Raw genomic sequence first — 15,246 nt, 5'->3', positions numbered from 1 at the left:
TTTGCTGACAGCTGCTGGCCTCGCACCATTCCCGGCACACAGTAGGTGCTCATAAATGTTTGCTGAACTCCCCAACCAGCTGCCCTCAAGGCCCAGCCACAGAAACCAAGCCCCGGGGTGAGTAACACACCCTGCTCAGCCCAGCTAAGGGGCAGCCCCAGCAGCTGTGCAAGAGCCCAGTTCCCCTCTCCCTGAGGTTCCCAAGGCCCCCGCACACCAAGCCCAGGCTGGGAGCCAGGCTCCTGCACTTTGCCAGCCCAGCAGGCCACAGCTCCTCCCCTCGCAGCCCGGGAATGCTGACCCAGGCCTGCAGACACTCTGATAAGAAGGAGGAAGGTCAGTGAGGAGACCCAGCCCCTGCCCAGAGGGCGGGCCGGCGTGGCAGCCAATGACCTGGGCTTAGTGCTCAGGCCACCTGACTGGGGCCTGGAGGGCTGGCCTGGCTGAACATGTGTTCCTTCCTGCCTAGGCTGCCGCGTGCCAGGGAGCGTCTGGAGGGACCGGCCCAGCAACAAGGTGGCAGTGCAGGGGAGGCCCTGGGGCCTCCCTCCTTCCTCTCCACGCAGCGTCTGCCCCCTGGCAGGGTAAGTTCTAGACCACTGCATCCTGTCTGCACCAGGAGCTGTTCCTGCACTGCACCCGCCAGCCCCACACTCTGGGTCCCTGTCACGACAGGTGGAGCCAGAGGATGCTGTGCATGGGGGCTGCACCCCAAACCTGGCCTGGCCGGGGAGCAGTAGGGGAGATGCCACTTCAGGCTGGGATTCAGGTGGCTGAGGAAGGGCCCTCCTGGTCTGAGGAAGGGGCTGAGAGAAGGGCCAGTGAAGCTGGGCCTTGTCAAGGTGGAGGCTGTGAGGCTGGCACACGCCTCCCTCAGCTGGGGGCAGGAGCCTTCGTGAGAGCCCAGGAGGCAGAGGCTGTGGGAGTTCTGATCCTGGCTGGGTCCTGGGAGCAAGTGATTGCACCCCTCTGAGCCTCAGTGTCCCTGTCTGCAAGATGAGCACGTTTGTGCTGGGGGCCAGCCCAGTGCCCACACGTGGCCTTTGGCTGTGGTCCCCGGTGAACTTGGAGGAGAGCTGGGCTGGGGGCCTGGGGGCTGGTGTTGCCTCCGTAATGCTGCCCTGTCCCCCCTGGATCTGGACACCTGGAGTCTCTGCCCCTACTCTTTCCCTAGTGCCCCAGGGCCAAAGTCCCTGCAGCCCTGGGGGCAACCCCTCCCTCCCTCTGGGTTGGGCCCAGGAGGGGGTGTTGGATGAGGAAGGGGCTGTGCAGAGGGGGATGGGGGCCTGACGTGGAAGGAGCAAAGGAGAGCTCCACCCCCTCAGTCCTGGAGCCCTCGCTGTGGGCTTTGCACAGGCTGGCCTGGCGAGGAGGGGCTGCTCTGCGGCCCCAGGCAAGGACACCCTGCGTCTCTCTGAGCCTCAGTTTCTCTACATGTATAGTGAGCTGGTGGCGCTCCCTCCCTCTCCTCTGGGCCTTCAGGGAATGGTCACAAGCCCCAGGGGGCCCTGGGCAGAATTCTGTTTATGGCCTCTCAGGAGCCTGGTGGGCAGGTCCTCACCCCTGACCTACAGGCGGGAACAGAGGTGGAGGGGAGACGCCACCGGAGATCCCCGCAGGCGGTGGCTGGAGCTGGGGCGCCCTTCCAATGGCCCAATTCGGTTTATCCGGTGCTTCAAGGTCGATAATGAAGCCAGGCTCTGCCCAGTGCATCTTCTTCGTGCAGCTTCGCCTCCCACGCTGGCCTCTCGGGGGGCGCTGCCGGCCCAGCCCAGGCCTGCGGAAGTCATTGGGAACTTCTCTGTGAGAGGTTTGTTTCTTTGCCCTCATTTATTTATTTGCTCGATTATTTATTTATATCAGACTCACAGATATTTATTTTACACTTTGAGTTATAATCAAATGCTAATCAATTTTGTGTTGTTGGACTTTTCCTGCCTTTGGCCGTCGGGGGTCTCTCAGTTGGCCCCCTGTCCCAGGGACATGCCCCATCACTGTGGGAGTTCATCCGTCATTCATTCACCCCCCGCACTTTCCCGGCACTACAAGCCAGAAGCGTCTTGTATACATATTTCCAGTCCTAAAATCAGCCACTTCTCCAAGTCCTGATTCCCTTTGTTGGAGAATGGTCTTAGAAACCAAGATCTGCACTCAGGGTGTGCTTATTGCTATACCTGGATGTCTTTTCTTTAGGACCTTTCAGAGCATGGAAATATGTATCTACTAACATATATTCATATACTAAATATGTATATACTAACCAGTGTATGCATGCCTATTTGTAAGCATACTCCCCAGTGTATGTACATATATCTATAAGTTAGTATACAGTGTATCTAACCTGTGCATGCACACACACACATCTATAAATTCTTCTGTATGTCACACAGGTATCTATATAAATGAAACTGGGGTTCACAGTGATGTCCTCAGCTCTGATCTATCACCCCATGGTTTCAGGCCCCTCTCCCTGGTTTCTTGTAACTCCCACTCTAGCAGTGAGAAAAACCGCCTTTCACCACCCACCATCCACTGACTTCATTGCTCAAATTCCAGCTGCTCAGCACATGGTTAGAAGTACAAGCACATGCACCCGGGCCCCTGGGAGCACAGCGCTCTCAGCTGCAGCCGGGGCACGTGCGCGGCCCGTTGGCTTTGGTCCGTTGGCTTTGGTCCGACAGGCCCCACACATCGCCAAAGCTCCTTAGGTGCCACCTGCTGCTCCCACTTCAGGGAGGCTCATATATCTGTGACACAGCTCGCTCTACGTCACACTCTGCACCCCTCCTGGGAGTCCTCTGTCCTAGAAACTTTTTTACTTGTATACATTGAGGTTCATATTTGTGCTATGAAGTTTAATGTCTCTGGACAAATGCATGTTGTCATGGGTCTGCCATCACAGGGTCACACAGGAGTTTCCCCTAAAAAAATCCCCTGATCCTCCTACTCAACCCACCACTGCTAATTCTAAACCCTTCAATTTCTTTTCACAACTGCCAGCAGATATGAATGTATTCTCGCCCTCCTTAGGACGCAGGGCAGCATGACGTGTGCCACTGCGTCCGGCTTCTCTTCCACTTGCTGTGCCTCAGAGCTCTCTCGTCGTTGGTGTGCAGGGCGCGTCCCCGTCCTCTGTCACACGTGCGCGCTAGCAGGTGCCCGGCTGGAGCGTGATTTATGGGACACCTGGGTTATTTCCAAGGTGTCACTGTTGTAAAGATTGTCTGCTGCCTGTAGGCTGCGATCTCAGGAGTGGGCGGGCACCTGCAGGGTGAGTCCCAGAGGCGGGCTGCTGTCAGAGGACGGAGGGAAGTGTGGATTCGGGGGCCTTGGTTGGCAGCCTGCCCTCCCGTCAGCCCAGCACTCCAGGCCCTCCAAGGGTGTACGGACAGATGCTGGCTGCTAGCTCACCGGGGAGGTGACGAAAGGTTTTGAGATCATTTTGCACTTCCGGTGAGGGAGAGATGGAGCATCAGCTCAGATATTTAAGGCAATAGATGGGAGCTGTCTGCTCCTGGTCCTCACAGCTTCCACAGTTGGTCATCTCCTCTGGTGTTGAGTAGGGGTCAACTTCTCAGAGGCACTTAACTAAAAATGACTGTTGGTAGACGGACCAGGGTCCTCCCGACTCGGAACCCTGCTCAAACGTCATCACCTCCAGGAAGCCTTCCCTTACTACCCGACAGAGTGGATCTCCTCCCTTGTCACCCCCACTGCACTACCTTGCCTGTGTTACCCAGCCAATTTCAGTTTGTCTGATGGTTTTCTCATGGTAATACTGGGGTAGAAGAGCGCAGAGGGAAAGTACCATCCCACTATGGTGTATCCAGGGCAACCGCCTATCGCTGCTGACAGTCCCTCCATCATGTGGTTGAGGTGGCGTCGGGTCCACCGTAAAACTACCGTTCACCGCCATTTCCATCCAGTGCTCCCCAGACGGCAGCCACCTTGCGCGGCCCACAGCTGAGGAGGGGCGCACGGGCGCCCCACCTGAGGGCGGAGTAGCCGTGCACATGATTGGGAAGATTAGTCTCTTTGTTATTCAATCATTTATTTATATTAATATGGGCTTGTGGATATTTATTTTATACTTTGGGTTATGATCTAGTCCTACTTTATTTTCTTGCTCAAATTGGAATAACTCCTTCGGCCGGTTCTTGTGTCCCTTTGCCATAGTGGCGTCACTGTGTGGAATGTCCACGGATGCCGCGTCCTCCCTTCTGGCACCGTAGGTGCTCCAGGCTTCTTGTGTTTCAAGCCGGGAAATGCATTTCCCTCGGAGCTCACGTGCCGAGGCCTGGTTCGCGGCCCCCGCTGCAGGCAGCTTCCGCAGCCCTCCCCGGGCAGACCTGGGGCTGTTCGTGTCCCCACCTGTCTGCCGGTCCTCTGTCCCGGTCACTCCAGCTCTGCGTCTTGTCCGCATCTGTTTTGTCAGCTGTCGCTTCCACGAGGCTGGCAGCCCTGGAGGACGGGGCTGTGTGATTCCGCAGGTCCCTGTGCCAGCACTGGGCCAGGCACAGAGCAGAGCTGGCAAGGGTGCAGCTGAGTGACGCTGCCAGCACCCCGCTCTTGCCCCCACTGAATAACAAGGGTAACAATCACCCTCCTTTGTGAGAGCCTCTTCTCCACGTTGGTCGGGTGCTGAGCCAGGATAGACGGTTGAGACAAGAGCCCAGGGCCTGTGCTTTCCACTGCCATGTACACCTTAGCATGTACGGAGCAGGGTCCGCCTGGGATAAACAGCAGTGGGCGTGTGCGGTGGCTGGACCACAGAGCTGCCCTTTGTGAACGCAGGAGAGCTGTGCCAAGGAGAAGGAGGTGGGGGATATGCCCATCCTGCCACTGGTGAAGGGAGGCCCCTGGCTCCCCCCAGTGCTGGCATCAAAGCCATGGGTGCTCTGGCCCTACCCCTGAGACAGGCGTGAAGCCTTATACCTGGGTGCTGGGCCTGTGAAGGGCACAGGGGTAAATGTCAGCCTAAGGGGCTGCTGCCCAGAGCACAAAGGGCCTGTCAAGGCTGTGACCCTGTCCCCAGCCCTTCAGCATTCAGGCCAGAGGGACAGGCACCATTCACACACCCCCTCGGGGCTCCCAGAGGGGTCAGGAGGTCACTGGAGCCCATGCCCAGATTGAGGCCTGAGTGATTCCCTCCTGACCAGTTGCCCCCCTAGAGAGCTGGGAGGACAGCGCGCAGCAGGGCAGTGGGCAGAAAGGGGAGGGTCAGCGTCCCGCACGGTTCTGCCTGATCAGAGGTGCTGGTCACTCGGGGGTCTGCCCCTAATGCGCATCCGGGATCCTGTGCACATGGGCTTCCGGGCAAGGTCCCGTGGGGTCTGGGGAGCTCACTCTCCCATTGCTGGTGCTGCTGTTTGTTAGTCATTCAGCAAACACTTTCAGAGCTCCCCATCAGTGCCCTTGAGGAGCTCACAGTCGTGGGGTCCTCTGTGCTCACTGAGTGGCATCCTAGACAGAGACCCTGTCACAGCACAGACGTGCTCGGGGCCCTTCGGAGCTGGGGAAGGGCTGGCATGTCTGCAGTCAGCAAAGGCTTAGAAGGAGGCAGTGTGTGATGGAAACCTGCAGGAGATTGGCAGGTGTCAGGGTCAGAGCCTGGAGGAGTGATGGGCAAATGCAGGGGGCACGGGGGCACCGTGGTCAGAGAGCCTGAGGCATGGGGCAGGGGGGCGGCGGGAGGGCTTTGAGGCAAACAGGTGGGAGGACAGCCAAGGGCCAGGTGCCGAGTAGCCGGTGGTGACGTTGCTGAGTAGGGAAAGGTGGTGGAGGGGTGGGTGGCAGTGGGGCCGCTGTCCCAGGCCCCCTGAGGAGCATCCGAGGTGGCCCCCTGACCTGGGCAAGAGGGGCAGCGGGCCAGGAGGGGCGCTGGAAGGAGGGTGTGACCAGCTGGGCAGAAAGAAGGCCACGGTTGGATTGGTGGAGGATGGAGCTGGTGGCCTGGATGAGGACAGGGTAGTTGCCCCGTGGGCTTTGCCAGAAGGAAGCAGAGACAGGAGCTGAAGGAATACACTCCCTGAGCCTCCGTGCCCGGGGACTGACAGCGTGGCCCGTGTGCGTGGCCCCAGGGAATGCTGGGAATCTGTGGAATTCCCACCCGGCCTGCAGCACCCTGGGCCCAGTTTCCAGGAAAATGGGCTTTGGCAGGCAGGTTGTGCTGGGCTGGGTTAATGTCTGTGTGGGCCAAGTTCAGGATCTGCCCCCACCCCCACTCCCCCATCCCCCCGCCATGTGCCTGGGCTCCGGAGAATGTCCAGAATTCCAGCCAGGGTCCCACACCCAGAGTCAGGAATGTGGGTGCTCTAGGGAGTGAAGGCTGATGGGATTAGGGTGTCCCTGGGGTCTCATCTATAAGGTGGGGTTGCCTTCCCAGGCTCCCAGAAAATCGGCAGGTGTGGAGCCCACCTGTGTGCCACAGACTGGACCTTCTACTCCAGCCTCCTCCACACCCCCACTTCTTGGTCACCCCGTTACTCACAGCCACACGGTCCCGGGGGTGGGATGAGCTGGTCCCACTGTGGGAGAAACCGGAGTGCTTCTGAGGCTTGGTGTCCCCTAGCTGTGTGGCCTCCCAGGGCCTTGTCCCTCCTTTTGCCAAGGAGGGGCCTGTGTGGCAGGACCTGCAGGGCCACCCTGAGGTTGGGCAAGGAGGACGTGGCCGCCCGGCCTGCCCCCATGCAGTGCGCCTTTGTGACCGGCCTTCTCCGAGAGCCTAGTGTGCATTATTTGGGGTGTTCAGGAGGGAGTGCCACATACTGGCAGATCACCTCCCTGACGGCCCCAGAGGAGGGAGCACTGTTTGGAGGAGTACCTGGCACAAATATCCCAGGCACCTGGCCAGCTCCTGGGCCAGCCCAGCCAGGCGGGCCAAAGTCGGCGATTCCCGGACACCGGATGGACCGAGTCCGAGGCCAGGCGGGGTGGGCGTCTTCAGTCCCAGGCGCGGGAACTGCTGACTGCTTCCTGCGCAGCCTGAGACCCGCCCGGGGCGCCGCCAGTCACCTGCAAAGCCGGCTCTCTCTGGATATCCTTGTTTTGCAAAGGGCAGTTCCTGAAGTCCCGGGGCCCAGCGCTCTGCTCATCTTTGGTCGGGGCCAGTTTCAGCCGCCAAGGCCAGAAATAACAAACACAGACAGAGCCTTGCTGAGCACAGGCCCTTTCCCAGCTCCTCCTGCGTGTCCGGGGGGCAGCCGGCTGCCCGGCTCCAAGCCAGCAGCTTCTATCTCTGTCCTGGGATTGCATCTGTCCTCGGACTGGGGTGTGCAGAGGTCTCCCAGGGAGGGTGTCTCCAGGGGGCTCCTTCCTGCTCCCCAGACCTGGGTGGGCTCCAGAATGTGCCTCGGCAGGTGTGTGCTGGCGTCTGTCCTCTTGTCTCCCTGGGAAATGGCTTCAAGCTGGGTCACATCTGCATCTTACAGATGTGGAGCCAGAGATCAGGAAAGATGATGGGGCGCTGCCTGGTGGGCCCGAGGCTCCTGCCTGCGACCTTGGGTCTCGGTTCCCCCATTTGTAAGCCTGCAGGATGCACTTCGCAAGCCGATCAGCCGCCTTCCTTTGGAACGCATCTCCTGCACTCTTAAGTGTTGGTCCTCGTTGTACTCGGTCATTCAACCACTGTCTGCGGTCGTTCTCACAGCAGCATGGGGAGGGAGGCAGGACACAGCCGCATGTATCATGTCCTGAGCCGGCTTCAAGCACAAGACGGTCTTCAACTGTCCGGCCGTCAGTGCCCATTCCATGTTCCCTGGCTCCCCGGCTTCCACCCACCCCTGCTGAGATGCGCTCCTTATCTGGAGCCTTTATCCATTTCGGTTGCAGTGTGGCAGTGTGTCAGGGATGGCTTGGTGCTGACTCCTTCCTGCACTGGTGGAGATCCTGAGAAGCTTCTCCACCAAGCCCCCAGCCACCCATTCTCTAGAGTAGGGCCCACACACCTAAGGCCCAATCCAGCCCCTGTTTTGTAAATAAGGCTTTAATGGCACAGCCACACCCACTCATCTCTATGCCTTGGTCTGCTTTCAAGCCCTGAAGGGCAGGGTTGTGGCACAGGCCCACCAATGGCCCTATTTTCTCCGGCCCCTCACAGAAAGCGGCGGCTGCCCCCTGCTCTGGAATTACCTACGTGGCACTGCGCATCTTATTTCTACTGCTCGGGGCTGCTGGACAGAACAGAAGCCTGGCACAGAGTGCAGCTGTGTATCCTCCACCCTCCAGGGCTTCTGTGCTCCTGGGAGTCACACCTACGGCCTGCTCTGGATTAGCCCCGGGCGCAAGTGTGACCCGTCCTCTCCTTGGTATCCCCTGTCTGCAGTCACCCGAAAGGGTTAGCAAGCTGGAGCGGGGCTGTCCCCGCAAAGGCCAGTGGAGCCGAAGTGCCTCCTGGCTGGCCCTGTGCCCAGGAAGACCTTTACACCCCCTTTGCCTAATACCTCTTCCTCCAAAGACTTGGCCCAGGAGCCTCCACCCCTTGGAAGCCTTCCTTGCTTTTGCCTTCCTCTCCTTTTTCTGTCAGGCTTCCCTCTGACGCTGCAAAGATCAAGCTGTCATCCAATCCGCCCCCTGGTCTGTGAGCCCCACCTCATGGATGGGGACCTGGAAGTAGAGCTGAGATGGTGGGGCCATGATCTCTGGTGGCAGGGCAGCTCTGCTGAAATTCAGTGTGAAAAAATGAAAAATCAAAATCAAAAACAAAAACAAAGAGCAGAGCTTCCTCGAGGGGGAGTGTGGGATTCGCCAAGAAGCCAGACCACCTGCAGGGGGGCCATCAGGGTCCCGGCCAGGCTGGAGGAGGCCTGGGTCTCCCTCCCAGCCTTGAGATTCTGCGCTGACGTGGTCTTTGCGAGACTGTGATTGCTGCTGTCTGTCTCGGGAGCTGAAGAGCGGGAAGTAAGCAGAGGGTGGAAGGCTGGCACCCCTCAGACCCTGCCTCCCGGCTCTGGGTTGCAGCCAGGGGCTTGGTCCCCACTGAGCCTGGGTCAGTGGCTGGTCCCGGAGTCTGGCAGAAGCTGTCCTGGGGCCCCTTGGTCCACTGAGTCCCTTGGAGGAGGGCTTCTCCACCTGTAAAGGCGGGGCGGTCATGGCAGATTTAGGGTGGGAGCAAAGCCACCTCAGACCCTCAGAGACAGGTGATTACAGGGGGGCCCTGAGAAGCTGCAGCGGGGTCCCCGGGGGGCTGGGGTGCAGACTTTCCCATAGGAAGGACACAGAACAGTTTCCGGCATGTTCTGGAGCCACCTGGCATAATCCTTTCACCTTGAAGGGGGGCTTTGAGCATCTTTGAGAGGCCTGGAGGGGAGTGAGTCACAGCACGTGTGTGAGAAGAGGAGATGAGGCCCAGGGCTGTGTGCTTGAGCTCCACAGTCCCCGCAGCCCACGAGGAGGCCCTGCTGGGGGTCCCCACACTGAGGCTCGCTGGGTCTCCGTTTCCTGTGCGACACAAGGCCTCACAGAGGACACGGGCCCCCAGCCTCCTGCCCTGACTGCGGGCTCCAGGCCCTAGGCACGTCCTGCCCTCCCTCCTCTGGGCAAGGGTGCTCTCCCAGGTGAGTTGGCTGTGCGTGTGGCTCCTACTTGAGCTAGAAAATGGTCCCTTGCACTTTGTGTGCTTAGACTGCAGAGTAGCCCAAGGGCAGGACACAAAGCTGTGGCGTGGCCCAAAATGTGCCTGTTCCTCTCTCGGGAAGCACCTCCCTCAGATCGCTCTCTGTCCAACTGTACTGAGGCTTCCCACCTGGAGCAGCTCAGAAAGGAAGGGAAGGGCCGGCGGAGGGGGCAGGCGGCAAGGAGCAAGGTGCTGAGGGTCATGGAGTGCTGGGCTGGGGCCTGCAGGGCACACGTCCGGTCATGCCTCTGAACCTTACAGTCAGTTAAATAGCCGCCCATCCCAGTGATCGGGAAAGGGACAGAGGCCAGTCATTGCTCTTCGGATCATCACCTGAGTAATTAAAGTCAGGTTTGGTGTTGAAGGCAAAAGGGTTTCGTTACCTAGAAAAGTGCAGCCTTGGGCAGGACTGGCTTTCCTGGGGCTCCTGAGAATCTGGTGCTTTTCCTGGCTGCTAGTCCCTCACCTTAGAGAGTCAGGGCATCTGCTTTGGTACTGTACAGAACTGGGACCACTGGGACCCAGGCAGGTGCTGATGCCTGGCTATGTGGCCCTGGGCAGGCCCCGTCTCCTCCAAGCCCACCTGCTACTCAGTGGGGTCATCCCTGTATGTACCCTGGGAGGGCCGTAATCTCTGCATGCAGCATCTTCTTGGCAAGTAACAATTGGGATGTAGTACAAGCATGCCAGGGATCTGAGCTGTTGAGCTGGGGGCCACTGAGACATCCCCAAGCCCAACTCTACCCGTGGCAAGGGAGGAAACCACGGCCCAGGGGGTAACAGGTTTCTCCGGAGGGACTCAAAGGCCAGGCTGGGCTGGGGTGTCAACTGACTCCTGAGCAGGGCTGCCCCATGCCCAGCCTCTGGGTGAGGGGACCCCAGATTGGAAAGCTTCTTCCTCTGGAAGGCTGTTAGGGTATGCTGTGCAGAATTGGGGCACTCGTCCCGATCAGGGGTGCCTCGTGCAGATTCGAAGGATGCTGGGCCTAGTCGGGGAGGCTCTTGGAAACCCCCCTGGCCTTGGGCCAAGAGCACAGCTGCAGAGACAAACAGGATACAGGGTCTTGGGCTGCAGCAGGGACAATGGCCAGGAGAGGAAATGTGACCAGAGCCTTTTATGGACATGGACATGGAGCCTGTCTGGGGCCTATTTCAACACAGTTTCCAGAAAAACAAAGGGAGAAGTAGCCAAGTGCATCTTGTTCTGTACCATGAGGGCTTCTGGACAGCAGGCTGGAGAACTGGGGGCCCCACATCACAGACACAAGACTGAGGCCAGTGGGAGCTGAGGGTGTCCCCCAGGGTGCTTTGTGAGTCAGAGAAGAGGGTCTCTGCACCTGTGCACAGCGTTATCCTGCAGCCCCGGGCCTCACCGGGCAGTGGGGCAGGCCAGCCCCGGGCTGTGTGCAGGCGTGCGGCGGTGTGGGCGGTGGGGCCAGCGGACTGGGGAGGTGCTGGCCTTCTGGGTGTGTTTCTCTTTCCCCTCTTGCCTGGAGAGCTGCAAACCCTGCTCCTAGTGGGCTGAGGCCATGGCAAAGGACTGGGCACTGGCATTTGTGACACAAGTGGACATTCAAGTATGGTTGTGGCAACGGGCAGTGCTTGGCCTGGTAGAAAATTCCAGCAACAGCTTTCATCCTCATGATAGCCTTAAACTAGGCCTGAGAGTGAGTCCAACCCCACCAGGGCCTCTCTGAGCAAACTAGAATGCTGAGGCCGTGTGCCCAGCACAGTGGAGCTGCCCTTTGAGGCGGTGTCCAGGGGTGGGTGCATCGGCTGGCCCAGCTCCTACCCCATGTGGCAGCCCTGGAGATAATGGGCCTGGAGAAGGGGAGTCGAAAGGCTAGAAGGGGCAGCAGGGTCAGGGCTGATGTTGGCCCATCTGTGTGCAGCCAGGTCCTGGTACCAGCGCAAAGGGGGCTGGGACACCCGGGCCGGGACGCGAGGAGCACACCCTACAGGAAGGTACAGGGACAGTCCAGCTTTCACGGAGCACAGGACCCTTTGCCAGGGGCGGGGCATTGCTGGTTCCAAGGCCTAAGAAGGTAGTAGTGGGGGTGGAGGTCGCTGACAGAGGCTCCTGCCCACTGGGCCGGGCAGGATGGCAGCCCAGCTGGGGCAGATGTGCATGGAGGAGCAGGTGTCGTGGCAAGTGGGTGCTGAGGACCCGCAGCTGAGGGGGTTTTCCAAACAGGGCACCTGGACCTGTTTAGGTCTCCCTGAGGCCCAAGGGGTGCCGGAGGGCACGGGGCTGAGAGGATTGCAGGTTGCTGTGGCCAGGAAGGTGGGTGTGGGCGGTCACTGAGCAGGCCATCTGGCCTGCCTCACACCCCCGGGCACCTCGGTGCACAGGCTGGGTGGTAGTCCTCTCAGGGTAGGTCCCCAGAAACTTATCGGGAGCTTGTTTCAGAAAAGGGTCTTTACACAGGCGATGAAGGTACAGATCCCAAGATGGACTGTCCCGGGTCATCCCCTGGGCCCTAAACACACTGTTGGGTGTCTTTAGAGAAGAGGAGCCGGTGAAGGCCGAGGCCCGGGCGGGGCAAACGCAGGAAGAGGCAGGAGCGCCCTTCCTGGGCCTCCAGGGGGTGGCCCTGCCCACACGGGGGCTTAGGATCCTGCTTCTGGACCGTGAGAATCAGGCTCTGTTTCAGGCGCACAGGCTGTGGGGCTTTGTCAGGGTGGCCCCAGGACACAGCGACCCATCACAGACCCCCTCCAAAGAGAGGCCGCTGTTCCCACTCCGTGGAGGGGACAGCTGGGCTTGGGGAGGCCTCCCCTCCCAGTGGGGCAGAAAAGCCCTGTGCTCCTGGTTGGCTGGGACACGTGAGGCAGCATGAAATTCACCCTTGCTTCTCAGGCTGCGGCCATGGGGACTTTGAAACTTCTGCCCCAGAGCCTCAGCACCCCCTGTGGGGTCTCCGTGCAGAGGGCATGCGGCTGGGAGTGCCAGTGGGGAGCCGGAGTGCTGGGCCCCTGAGGTGAGCTCCGCCCTGTAGGGCTCAGGCCTCACGCAGGCCCTAGGTGGGGAGCCGGCCACCACGCAGTGGAACGTGCTCACCGCATCTACAGATGCTCCCTCGCACCTGGGCTCTGGCCCCGCTGTGACTTTGGGGTCTGTGTGCCCAGGGGCAGGAGCAGACAGAGAAAGGACAGCCGGGGTGGAGTGTGGGGGGCAGGCCATGGGGCAGGGGTGATGCTGCCCAGAAGTAGCTGGGCCTGGAGCCGCGTCCCTCAGCCTGGTGACATTGCCCCCACAGGACAAACATCTAGATATGTGTTCAGTTGTTGCAGCTAGGGTCAAGGGGTCAGGGTTCAGGGGGTCAGGGGGTCTACTGGCATCTAGTTGGTTGGGATGCAACATTGCCAGAATCCTACAGGGCACGTGGCAGCCCTCCCCATGCCAAGGAGCCATCGCCCCAAACGCCGGTAGTGCCTCCACTAGAAGCCGGGGCCTGGAGCGCATCTTCTATCGTCCCAGGCCTTGGGCATGTCACATGACCTCCCCGAGCGTCAGTTTCCCTACCTGTAAAACAGGCACATTGCCACATGACATAGAGATTTTTCCTGGTTTAAAACAGGCGATGCGTGAAAGCCCAGCCTCCCCCAGGCACGGGATGGCGGAGAAAGTCACCCTCCTGTTCTCAACTCCTCGGGCTGGGCTGGCCAGCAGGCGGGGCCGGCCCCACCTCGGCGAGGGCCTGAGGGCCGACCCTCTGCTCCTGCTTCTTGTCCAGGCCCCTAGGGCACCCAGCCCCAGCTCGCCAGAGAGCACGGCTCAGATGACCTGCCCTCTGACCCAGGTCTGGCCTGGGATGAGCAGAAAGACAGGGAGGAAGATAAACATGTGGGCCGACCTGCTGTGCCCACGACATGTTTGGATTGCGCGGGCCAAGCAGGATGGCACCTGAGCGGAGGGAGGGGCTGCACATGTGTGTATGCACGTGAGCACATGTGTACCTCTGCATGCAGCATGCATGTGTCTGTGTGCTCATGTACGTTATGTGTGTATGTCTTTGCTGTGCATGTGCACACCGTGTGCACGCATGTGTGCACAGTAAGTGGAAGAGGAACGGAGCAGTGCTGAGGGTGGCAGGGCCGCAGCGCCGGCAGCTGGGGGACGTCCTCAATCCCAGGTGTCAGGCAGGAGCTGGGGTGTCCCCTGGCTTCCACCTCAGAGCCGGGGGCTGGGTAGCGGGCTGGCGGGACAGGGCCTGGAGCTGGTCCAGGAAGGAGCTGATGATCAACTGGCCGCGGCGTCCTGGGGCTGCCTCTGCCACGGCCGAGGCGCAGGGAGGAAGTGGGGCAGGAAGCAGGGGGCGGGGGTGGCGTGGAGCAGTCAGCCGGGCTGTGGGCGGCCGCCGCCCGCTCTGGCTTCCTGAGACAGTCCACACCGCCAGCCAGCCAGGAGCCGGGAGCAGCCACCTGGTGCCTGCCGTCCTGCAGCCGGCGGGGGGGCTGCCTCTGAGGAGCGGGGCGCAGGTATGGGGCGCTGGGATGGGGGGTGTGGGCTGGCCCACCAGGGTTTGTGCACACAGCCGGGTGTTCTACTGCTGCATGTAGAAATCACCTCTGGCCGTTCACTTTCTTGAAAACTTCTCTGACATTGTGGAATTGTGGGGTGGCTGTGCGGAGTGGTGGTGACTGTAGGGAGCCCACGTCTGCCGCGGCACCGCTGCTCTCTGGTCTCTCCCGACCTCACCGACACGCAGGCACTTAGCTGGTGCGTCCCGAGGGTCTGGACGAGCCCAGGAAGTCCGGCCAGCAATAAGGGATTACAGCTCTAGGGAGGCTCACTTGGGACACCAGCCTGGTTGGTGCCACACCGAGCAGACACCACAAGTGTCTGGGTGGGGCTGCATCTCTGACCCTGCCACACTGAGGTCACCAACCCAGGCCTCTTTCCATTAACATAATGGGTACCTTGACCAGGGGTACCAACCAGAAAGTTCTAGGGGAGGATGCAGACCCAGGCCTTCTGGCATCAGGTCTTGCCCTGGGCACGTGGTCCTGGCACACCACTGAGACCCTCGCCTGTCCTCTAGGGACCCCTCCAGGAGTCCCAGGACCCCCAGCCCTGTCTGCGGGAGTGTCCAACTCACAGAAATGATGGATGGCAAAGTGACGTCAGAGGAGTAAGGGTGATGGCCGTTGTCGGAATCGGGGGCAGCCTGCAGGAGGGCGGGCTGCTTGGGCGTGACCTCTCTGTGCCCCATCTGGGGGCGCGGCAGCTGGGTTCATGCTTGGAGGCAGGGTGGGGGCTGAAATTCTGTACTCAGGCCAGCAGGGCTCAGACCACGCCTGTGCCCCCAGCTAGCCCATCACCGCAGCAGCACACTGAGCCTCTGCTTGCCCATCTGGGAAATGGCACAGTGACACCTCCTGCAGGTTGCCAAGAGGATTCAGCGAGGATGCTCAGGTGGCACCCAGGTGGTGGCTGTTATGTTGCCAACACCATTGTTGAAATGATGACTCCTCCCATGTTGGGCAGTGTACCATGTAATGCGCCACACACAATGCCACAACACGGGGGAGGTTCACCTGCCTCGCAGCAGAGAGAGTCACACCGTGGGGTTCCTGGGTGAACTAGTGCCCTGGAGCGGCCATAACCAAGGACACGCTAGGGACCAACA

The 15,246-nt window shown here is 60.3% G+C and overlaps 1 protein-coding gene across 7 annotated transcripts in view; it reads left to right on the top strand.

Annotated features, from left to right (window-relative positions):
• Positions 1–426: 426 nt before the first annotated feature.
• SH3TC1 (SH3 domain and tetratricopeptide repeats 1) overlaps positions 427–15,246 on the top strand; it is a 47,061-nt gene continuing 32,241 nt past the window's right edge. For 3 of the 7 annotated variants that reach the window (XM_036992588.2, XM_036992600.2, XM_017641970.3), the window contains exon 1: positions 13,938–14,095. The gene's annotated coding sequence lies outside the window, so the exon portion shown is untranslated. Of the gene's footprint in view, positions 585–13,936; positions 14,096–15,246 lie in introns of those variants that run through there. The other 4 variants (XM_017641969.3, XM_017641974.3, XM_036992599.2 and 1 more) reach the window with 4 other exon arrangements.

This window comes from Manis javanica, chromosome 5 (genome assembly GCF_040802235.1).
Source record: "Manis javanica isolate MJ-LG chromosome 5, MJ_LKY, whole genome shotgun sequence".
In the NCBI taxonomy this organism is placed as follows: Eukaryota; Metazoa; Chordata; class Mammalia; order Pholidota; family Manidae; genus Manis; species Manis javanica.
The sequence above is the reverse complement of the archived record's forward strand: the minus strand, read 5'-3'. Positions and strand labels throughout refer to the sequence as shown.